The sequence below is a fragment of the Rhinopithecus roxellana genome, chromosome 8, assembly GCF_007565055.1.
Source record: "Rhinopithecus roxellana isolate Shanxi Qingling chromosome 8, ASM756505v1, whole genome shotgun sequence".
In the NCBI taxonomy this organism is placed as follows: Eukaryota; Metazoa; Chordata; class Mammalia; order Primates; family Cercopithecidae; genus Rhinopithecus; species Rhinopithecus roxellana.
In genome coordinates, this window is record NC_044556.1 from 4,425,418 (window position 1) to 4,434,351 (window position 8,934).

Consider the following 8,934-nt stretch of genomic DNA (forward strand, 5'->3'; position numbering starts at 1 on the left):
TGAGTAGCTGGGATTACAGGCACCTGCCACCACACCCACCTAATTTTTTGTATTTTTAGTAGAGACAAGGTTTCACAATGTTGGCCAGACTGGTCTCAAACTCCTGCCCTCAGGTGATCCACCTGCCTTGGCCTCCCAAAGTGCTGGGATTACAGGCGTAAGCCACTGCGCCCAGCTGACGGAATCTCTTTATTACCATCTCACTAACAAGTAAACACCATGCAATAAGAAATGTAAAACAAAGGGAAAAGTGTCATGTAACACATGGACCCAGAACCTGCCAGTCAGCAATATCTAACTGCATTTTGTCTGTCACAGCCAACTTTATCAAAGAGGTATCATACAAAGATTTTTTTTTTTTTTTTTTTTTTACAGAGTCTCAGTCTGTTGCCCTAGCTGGAGTGCACTGGCACAATCTTGGCTCACTGCATCCTCCGCCTCCCGGGTTCAAGCAATTCTCATGTCTCAGCCTCCTGAGTAGCTGGGATTACATGTGCCTGCCACTATGCCTGGCTAATTTTCATATTTTTAGTAGAGACGGGGTTTCACCATGTTGGCCAGGCTAGTCTTGAACTCCTGACCTCAAGTGTTCTACGTGCCTCGGCCTCCCAAGGTGCTAGGATTATAGGCATGTAATCAGCCACCACACCCAGCCCATAGATATTTGATACAGTATTTGATTTCGATTTTTGTAAGGTTTGGGGTTGGTTTTTTTCTTTCTTTTTGAGTGGGAGTCTCGCACTGTCACCCAGGCTGGAGTGTAGTGGTATGATCTCGGCTCACTGCAAGCTCCACCTCCTGGGTTCAAGCAATTCTCATGCTTCAGCCTCCCGAGTAGCTGTAATGAGAGGCGTGCACCGCCACGCCTGGCTAATTTTTTGTATTTTTACTAGAGAAGGGGTTTCACTATGTTGGCCAGGTTGGTCTCGAACTCCTGACTTCGTGATCCGCCTACATCGGCCTCCCAAAGTGCTGGGATTACAGGTGTGAGCCACCGCACCCAGCCTGTGGTTGGTTTTTTAACTTGTGTTTGCATTTCCTCTTGGCTGAATTTATTTCTGGGATATCTTTTTTGTTTTTTTTCTGTGCAGGCTCCTCTTTTAGTTTAGGTACCATGTGTTTCTTTTCATTAAGGATCATCTGGATGTGGCAGAGGAAGTTCATGTATGGGTTCCTTTGCCCATGGGCTCTGTTAAGTCATCATGGGCACTTTGTTCCCTGGGATGTGCTCAATGATCACAAAATCTACATCCACATCCTTTAAGTTCAGCATGACCCTGCATTTTAATGCAAATTTTAGTACTATTTTTGGGACACTAACTCTGAGTCCAGCCCCAATGTTTGGCCTGGGTACACCTACCAACTCCACATTTCTAAGAATGGAATGGCATACATCATTTCTGTTGGGGGCATCTTTCAGATACTTGGTGGCTTTTCATATAAGCATACCCTTAATGGCCTGGGCACTTCCATGGGAGTTCTTAACATGAACATAAGGATTTAAACCTCCTGATTTGCATAATTTTGTGGGGTATTCTGGGTCATAGTGAGCTACTTTCACAAATCACCTTAGACTACATAGAAGAAAGGTATTCGTTGGTTTTTAAAGGAAACTAATTTTTTCATCCTAATTTTACAATTTTTCCTTTTTTTTTTTTTTTTTTTTTCAGTTTTTTGGAGATGGAGTCTCGCTCTGTTGCCCAGGCTGGAGTGCTGTGGCATGATCTTGGCTCATTGCAACCTCCACCTCCCGGGTTCAAGTGATTCTCCTGCCTCAGCCTCCCGAGTATCTAGGATTACAGGTGCATTGCCACTACGCCCAGCTAATTTTTGTATTTTTAGTAGAGGCAGGGTTTCACCATGTTGGCCAGGCTGGTCTCCAACTCCTGACCTCAAATGATCCACCCACCTTGGCCTCCCAAAGTGCTGGGATTACTGGCATGAGCCACTGTGCCCAGCCCTAATTTTACAATTATTAATAGTTCCTTTAATTACAAGCCAGGCATGGTAGCTGGCAGCTGTAGTGTGAGCTACTTGGAAGGCTGAGGTGGAAGGATGGCTTGAGCCCAGGAGTTTCAGGCTTTAGTGCACCATGATGACACTAGTGAATACCACTGCACTCCAGCCTGGGCCACAACAAAGCCCATTCTCTTTTTTTTTTTTTTTTTTTTTTCAGATGGAGTTTCGCTCTTGTTGCCCAGGCTGGAGTGCAATGGCGCGATCTTGGCTCACCGCAACCTCCGCCTCCTGGGTTCAAGAGATTCTCCTGCCTCAGCCTCCTGAGTAGCTGGGATAACAGGCATGCATCACCACACCAGCTAATTTTGTATGTATGTATGGATTTATTTATTTATTTATGAGACGGAGTCTCGCTCTGTCGCCCAGGCTGGAGTGCAGTGGCGCAATCTCGGCTCACTGCAAGCTCTCCTCCCGGGTTCACACCATTCTCCTGCCTCAGCCTCCAGAGTACCTGGGACTACAGGCACCCACCACCACTCCCAGCTAAGTTTTTGTAATTTTTAGTAGAGACAGGGTTTCACCATGTTAGCCAGGATGGTCTTGATCTCCTTACCTCATGATCTGCCCACCTCGGCCTCCCAAAGTGCTGCTGTGATTACAGGTGTGAGCCACTGCACCTGGCCTAATTTTGTATTTTTAATAGAAACGAGGTTTCTCCATGTTCGTCAGCCTGGTCTTGAACTCCCAATCCACCTGCCTCGGCCTCCAAAAGTGCTGGGATTAGAGGTGTGAGCCATCGCGCCTGGCCTGCAAAGCCCATTCTCTTAAAACAACAACAAAAAAACGTATTTGTGGTTAGAATTTTTTTTTTTTTTTTTTTTTGAGACGGAGTCTCACTCTGTCGCCCAGGCTAGAGTGCAGTGGCTGGATCTCAGCTCACTGCAAGCTCCGCCTCCCGGGTTTATGCCATTCTCCTGCCTCAGCCTCCCGAGTAGCTGGGACTACAGGCACCCACCACCTCGCCCGGCTAGTTTTTTATATTTTTTAGTAGAGACGGGGTTTCACCGTGTTACCCAGGATGGTCTCGATCTCCTGACCTCGTGATCCGCCCGTCTCGGCCTCCCAAAGTGCTGGGATTACAGGCTTGAGCCACCGCGCCTGGCAGAATGTTTTTATTTACGACAGTTAACAAAAAAGTTACTTTAAAAAAAGATTAGAAACAGCCGGGCACGGTGGCTCACGCCTGTAATCCCAGCACTTTGGGAGGCCAAGGCAGGCAGATCACCTGAGGGCGGGAGTTTGAGACCAGCCTCAACATGGAGAAACCCCGTCTCTACTAAAAATACAAAATTAGCCAGACGTGGTGGTGCATGTCTGTTAATCCCAGCTGCTCAGGAGGCTGAGGCAGGAGAATTGCTTGAACCTGGGAGGCAGAAGTTGCAGTGAGCCGAGATCACGCCATTGCACTCCAGCCTGGTAAGCAAAAGTGAAACTCCGTCTCAAAAAAAAAAAAAAAAAAAAAAAAGATTAGAAACAAACTCTGAGAGGAAGTTGAGTACAATACACAGTGTATACCACAGCCAACAATTCCCCACAGGGTACTGCTGAATAGGAACTTCAGATTTTGGTTTTGATAAAGGTTCTTCCAAGGCAGTGAGTCTGACTATGATACCTCTGTTGTTTCTACTCCATAATAAAGAACAAATCGTTGATAATACTATGAATTGGAGAAAAAGAGTTAATGTTTGGAGATTTGGCAAAGAAATGGAAATTTTCCTAACATTACTGCAAGAGTTAGGCCAGGGTCACAGGGTTGAGGATTTGAGACCCTGCATCCCATACATGAGGAAAATGCAGGGAGAAACCAGTCCCCATGGGCAGTGTAAAGAAATTAAAAGCAGCAATTGGACCGAAGTGTTTGTAGTGCACTAAGGTTCTACCTAAGGAAGCGAAATACAACTAAAATGCAATTCTTCTGAATTTTTCTGGTAACTGCAAACCATGACTGGGTGATTCTCATTCATAAATCGCCATATGCTCAAACTGTTTAATTTTTAACAGTGCCTCAGTTTAATTTTTTTTGTTGTTGTTTACCTATATATTATAAAGGACATTACAAAGGATATAGATGAACAGCCAGATGATGAGAATGATAGAGCAAAATGTGGAGTGGGGGGATACAGTGCCTCCCTGCTGTCTCTGGGCGTACCACCATCCCAGCCTTGCCATGTGTTCAGCAACCCAGAAGCTCCTTTTTTTTTTTTTTTGAGACAGAGTCTCGCTGTGTCGCCCAGGCTGGAGTGCAGTGGCGCGATCTCGGCTCACTGCAAGCCCCGCCTCCCAGGTTCACGCCATTCTCCTGCTTCGGCCTCCCAAGTAGCTGGGACTACAGGCGCCCGCCACCACACCCCGCTAATTTTTTGTATTTTTAGTAGAGACGGGTGTTTCACCGTGTTAGCCAGGATGGTCTCGATCTCCTGACCTCGTGATTCACCCGCCTCAGCCTCCCAAAGTGCTGGGATTACAGGCGTGAGCCACCGTGCCCGGCCCAGTTTAATTTTTAACAGGAAAAAAAAGTACTGGGGGCCCCACGGACCGCAGTTTCTCCCACTTGAACCCTACACCCAAGGCAGAACTCTCCTTACGTCAAGGGTGCCCCCGCACAACCTGGGAAGATGCGAGGTTGCAGGTACGGAGCTGCCCAGAGAGGGCTCTGGGGCCGCAGTCGCCAGGCAGGGATGGGACAGGACGGCCAGGGTCCCGGCTGCTGGACCAACCCCACCTTGCGGCCAAGCTGTGCCAGAACTCGGGTCCCAAACCCTCAAGTTGCCTGCAGGGGACCTGGGGTCCCGTCACAGCCGGTTCCCGCCGTTTCCAACCAGCCCCTGCCAGGTCTCGGGTAGCTTGCCCCGAACACTCACCATTTCCAGGTTTCCAGGTGTCCTGGCTTCTTCTCTAGGGCTCCCGTGACTAGTGCAGGTCATAATGCAGGCGACAAAACGACAGAAGTTGTGCCGTAGGGACCTGCTCCCTTTCACAGTGGGAAAGACTGGATCCCAACCTCAGTGGCACGATCAGATTACCAAGGTAAGAGCGGGAACGCGTCCCCCACGTTCCCAGGATGGACAGTTGGCAGGGCCCCGCCCCAGCGCTCCTGATTGGACAGGGGTCCAGGCCCCCATTCCCTCATCCAGGAGTGACAGTAGAAGCCTTGGGTAACTGGACCTGCGGAGCGGGAGGGGTTCTAGCCACCATCTAAGGGCCAGCTCCCTCCCTACAACTTGGTCACTGGATATTTTCATTTTAGTGAAATTTGCTCCCGATTTTTAGACAGGGCACTATCTTTTTCCTTACTCAAAGGGTTGTTCCTGCTCCTTTGGTCTCCATTGGGGTTATTAGTGTGTACTGGGAATTCCAGACTCAGTGTCCAGCAGAGCAGTCTCATCACCTCAGAGCCCGAGGGGAACCAAGACCAGGCCAGGCATGATTGGACCAGGAGGGAGAGGCAGGTGTCCTTCAGGGGGTGGCAACTGGGGATGAGACATGGCCAAGGCTTTCTCTCATAGCCCCCATCCCCTCCTCACAGCGTGGAAACGCTCCCTCCTTCCAGACCTTCACATTCACCAGCAGGAAACTCTTACCAGGTGACACTCTAAGCTTCTGAGCTAAACAGTCAACTTCATAAACGGTTTCTCCAGGTGAGGTCCAAACAATTCTGTCTCTGAACCTAACCTTCAGATTTTCTTCATATATACAGATAAGCGTCTGACCCCAGGAACCAAAACACTGTTCCCGAATTTGGCCCCAGGCTCCAGAAGTCCAACCACAGAAGGGACAACACCCTGCCAAGGGCATCTGCACATGAGTCTCCTGCTTTTCAGGGCTCTGCAGCTTATCAGAATCCACACTTCTGGAGCTACTCCGAGCAGCTGGAGGCCACTTGCAGAATAGGTTGGGCCGCCCAGGAAGCACCCATGGGAGCTCCATTTCCCTCCCTCTGCAGCCTCCATACTGGCCTCAGCCTCTGTTACCCCCTGCAAATTCACAGTGGTACCCGAAGGGAGGGGCCGTGGATGGGTGGGGGGAGAGGCCACTCGAACCGTTGGCAGGCCAGGCCTTTCAACAACTACCTGGGAGGCCAAGTGCCATGGCTCAAGCCTGTAATTCCAGCACTGCAGGATGCCAAGGTGGGAGGATTGCTAACAACCCAGAGTTCGAGACCAGCCTGAACAAGGTAAAACTCCATCTCTACAAAAAATACAAACATTATCTGGGTGTGGTATCACATGCCTATAGTCCTAGCCACTTGGGACACTGAGATAGGAAGATCACCTGAGCCCAGGGAGGTCAAGGCTGCAGTGAGCCATGATCCCGCCATTGCACACCGGCCTGCGTGACAGAGTAAGACTGTCTACAAAAGCTATTAAAAGACAAATTTTTAAATAATTTAAAAATTAGCTGGCCGAGGTGGCCCGTGCCTGTACTTCCAACTACTGAAGAGGTTGGCAGGGCCAGGCACAACGCCTCACACCTATAATCCCAGCACTTTGGGAGGCCACAACAGGAAGACCGCTTGAGCACAGGAGTTCAAGACCAGCCTGGGTCACATGGCAAAACCTCATCTCTACCAATAATACAAAAATTAGCCAAGTGTGGTTGCGAGCACCTGTGGCCCCAGCTACTCAGAAGGCTGAGGCTGGAGGAGCCCAAGAGTTCAAGGCTACAGTGAGCTATGATTGCACCACTGCACTGCAATCTGGGTGAGGGAGACTTTCTTTAAAAATGAATACCCATGAGGAGAGTGAAAGCTATGAACAATTCACCAGTGGCAACAGGTCTCCTTCCTGTATGTGTATAATACCTGAGTTTACTTACTGGAGTAGTTCTCAATGAGTTACATTCCACCTTTTGGAGTGACCACAATTTTTGTATTTAACTTTTTTGTATTACTTTGACCAGGGTCTGATTTGAGTAAAAGGTTTAAGAGGCCTGTAGAGGCCGGGCACAGTGGCTTACACCTGTAACCCCAGCACTTTGGGAGGCCAAGGTGGGCGGATCATGAAGTCAGGAGATCGAGACCCTCCTGGCCAACATGGTGAAACCTTTTCTCTACTAAATATACAAAAATTAGCTGGGCGTGGTGATACATGCCTGTAAGCCCAGCTACTCGGGAGGCTGAGGCAGGAGAATTGCTTGAACCAGGGAGTTGGAGGTTGCAGTGAGCCGAGACTGTGCCACTGCACTCCAGTCTGGCGACAGAGACTGTCTCAAAAAGGTGCGGGGGCAGGGGGGGAAGAGGCCTATAGAAAGGGAGACATGTAAATAAAGAGAAAGAATGTAACTTTTAGGTTCACATTCCCAATTACTACATCTCTTACATAAAACTTGGTGCTTTGCAAATACAGTGAGTGCTGATTTTGTGGGATCAGACATAAATAGCAAGTGTTCTTAATCACATATAATCAACCATAAATAAGAATAAACTGAGGCATTACAAAAAACACTCAAAATTCCCAGATTAAGAGCAAGGTGCTTTTTCTCACATGAAAGTCCTGGGTGACACCAGTCACTACACAATGCAGGAGAGAAACAAGCTCCCATCTAGTTGGTATTCAGGGAAGCATAGTAAATGTCAGGCTGAATCATGAACAGGGTCACTGCCACTAGAACAATGCTTGTAAAAGAGTATAGACCTTAACTCACTCTATAGATTAGGGAGTTGACCATCAGAGTATTTCCAACCATGACAGTTTGAATTAGTCCTCTGGTAATCATTTACTAATATCTGAAATAAAAAAGCCAACTGGAAATGTACCTTTAATGTGAATCATCTGGCAACATCTCTGGAGAACTACGACTCTGAGAAAAGGAAAGTCAAGGATTTGGAGAATACTCTTAATTTGCAAGCAAGAGAATCTGAAAAAATGGGCTGAAGCAGGTGGCCACACACTGCTCTCCCTGTGTGGTGCCTCTGTGACTGACACCTTCCTTGTCTGTGCCTGTGAAATCTCATTAAGATTGGCTATGAGTGGCAGGGTGCAGTGGCTCACACCTGTAATCCCAGCACTTTGGGAGGCCGAGGTTGGTGGATCACTTGAGATCAGGAGTTTGAGACCAGCCTGGCCAACATGGTGAAACCCCATCTCTAAAATTAGCTGGGCATGATGGCAGTTGCCTATAATCCCAGTTACTTGGGAGGCTGAGGCAGGAGAATTGCTTGAACCCGGGAGGCAGAGGTTGCAGTGCGCTGAAATCATGCCACTGCACTCCAGCCTGGGCAACAGAGCAAGACTCCATCTAAAAAAAAAAAAAAAAAAAGATTGGCTATAGATGAATTGTATCAGAACCATCTAAATATCTACATACATCCAGATTTAATTGTCCATTCACCGGTAGCTCTCTTCTCAACTCAGAAATCAATTATCTCACAGGTCTTTTCCCTACTCTTTTTCTGTGTTTCAAAGGAATTGGGATAATTGAATGCTTATTAACAGAATGTATCTCTTCATGTCGCTGACAGGAACTGGAACAAATGAAAGCTTTGCCACATTGCTTGCATTCACATGGTTTCTCTCTGGTGTGTGTCCTTCCACGATTTTGAAGGTTCTTGGCAGATGTGAAGGCTTTCCCACAATTCTTACATTCATATGGCTTCTCTCCAGTGTGCATCCTTCCATGTATAAGGAAGAGAAATTACTAAATGCTTGTGTACACCCCTTACAGTTAGCATTTCTCTGTAGTGTGTCTTTTCATGCATTCAAAGCTCCATGGAAGATATGAAAAATCCTTTCCCACGTTGTTTATTCATAGGGCTTTTCGCCAGCGTGTGTCCTTTCATGTCTACAAAGGGAACAAGAAAAACTGAATACCTTCCCACATTCCTTACATTCATAAGGCTTCTTCCTAGTGTAGTTTCTTTTTATGATGTAGAAAGGAACCGGAATTTTTTTTTTTTTTTTTTTTTTTTTTGAGGCG